This window comes from Rosa chinensis, chromosome 6 (assembly GCF_002994745.2).
Source record: "Rosa chinensis cultivar Old Blush chromosome 6, RchiOBHm-V2, whole genome shotgun sequence".
NCBI classification, from domain to species: Eukaryota; Viridiplantae; Streptophyta; class Magnoliopsida; order Rosales; family Rosaceae; genus Rosa; species Rosa chinensis.
In genome coordinates, this window is record NC_037093.1 from 39,446,726 (window position 1) to 39,448,630 (window position 1,905).

The 1,905-nt window shown below is 37.5% G+C and overlaps 1 long non-coding RNA gene across 1 annotated transcript; it reads right to left on the reverse strand.

Moving 5' to 3' along the window:
* Positions 1-758: 758 nt before the first annotated feature.
* On the reverse strand, positions 759-1,905 carry LOC112168964. The gene is made up of 4 exons (XR_002924475.2): positions 1,600-1,905; positions 1,428-1,505; positions 1,258-1,326; positions 759-839 (listed from the first exon to the last, which is right to left on the reverse strand). It is a non-coding gene; the product is annotated as an uncharacterized LOC112168964 (long non-coding RNA).

Genomic DNA, 1,905 nt, shown 5'->3' on the forward strand with positions numbered 1-1,905 from the left:
ATATATAAAGAACATATATATATATATATATATATATATAGATATAGCTCAATCAATAGAAGGTAAGTTTTCGCAAAATGTTTGAATTTGCAGGTCAATTGGTACTTGATGCATGAATTACAGTAACTAAGCAGGACAAAAAGGCTTCATCAACTTCGATCGTAATATTTTCTACTGATGGACCTATATGAAGTGGCAATATAAGATGCCTTCTATTGGTTTCGGGTACGACTCTGATTATATTTTGTGAAGGGCACATGCAAATGAAGTATTCAAACTCAGAAGGGAATTAACAACTAAACCTGAGGTATTGAGTCCAAGAGACTCTGGCAAGTAACTAGTGCAGTTTATTTTAAACTTGAATAATTATGAATCCAATATTTCGTCAATCATGGATAAAACTAAACCAATATTTTAATTAAGCAAAGGGAAAAAAACCACAAATGAAGGGGGTTTGTTGATTTTTACCAAAATCGTTCCTACTTTCTCATCCTCCTCAATAAACAAATATATATCATGATCACCCTTCTCCAACTAGTCTCTGATTTCTAAAACTCTAAAGAAGAAACCACAAAAAGGAAGATCGGGAAAACCCCCAAAAATAAACAAATAAAGTTAAAACCAACTCCAAAACCCAAAAAATCCCAACAAAAAATCGCCCAGAGTGACAAAACTCGCTAAGACACTTAATCAAACACTCAAGAAGAAAAGAATGGGCTGAAAAGAAAGCATACCAGAAATCAAACACTCAAATATATAGAAATTCAGTCGCCTAGACTTGTCAATAGTCAGCTCCTACAATCCAATCTCTCTTCTGTATGTAACGCTTTGAGATTTCCCTATAATCAACAAACCCAGTAAACAAAACATAGCATAGGCAGTAAGCCAGTCAAGCTGCAATTCAATTAATCAAAACATTCAATTCCCATTCAGTCATTCACAGAGGCCAAAACAAGCTGCAATTCAATTAATCAAAGCATTCAATTCCCATTTAGTCATTCACAGAGGCCAAAACCAGCTGCAATTCAATTAATCAAAACATTCAATTCCCAAAACAGAGGCCAAATATCATTATCTCAAAACAATACAGTAACTCAGTAAGCAAAGTCCAACACAGCTCCAAGCCTCCAACAATCATGAATCAGAAACACCAAAATCCAAAACTTGAGAATGAGATACAAGTACAAAACATTCACAGTTTGATACTTTGAGACAATGACTCAATGCCCAGCATTCCAACAACTTAACAAGACTCACAATGTATTGCAGAATCACCGAGCTTGAACTCCTTGAAGCCTTGAACCCAGAAATCGAACCCAGAAAGCCCTGAAAAGTGTGAACCCAGAAATTGTGAAATTGAAACAATGAAACCCAGAAATTCGATTGAAAGTTTGAAAAATTGAAAGACAAAAACCCATAAATCGAACCAAAGTTTGCTGCTTGAGGAGTGGCTTGACAGCTTGAGGAGGAGTCGAAGAAGCAAACCAAGAGTGAATGAGTGATGACTGGAAAGTGAAAACCCAGAATGAGTTCATGAGATTGTGAGAATCATGATTCCGAATTCGATTGAATCATTGAAAACCCAGAAACTCAACTTACCAGAAATTCGTTGTCACCGGGGACTCCGACAGTCGGAGAGAGGTTGAGCCGCTGAGAGCCTGAGAATCATGCAGCCGGACCGTAGAGAGAGGGAGAGACTGAGACTCTGAGTCTCTGAGAGAAAGAGACTGAGAGAGGGCGACTCCAGTTTTGGTTCAAAACGTGAAAACGGCGACTTCGTTCATGATAGGGTTCTGTCTTCGATTCTTCGATTTGGGAATTGGGATAAATTGGCTTCAGTCTAGAAAAAAAGGCTAGAACCCGATATCTAGGTTTTGAGAGAGATTGAGAGTGATTGAGAGTGTT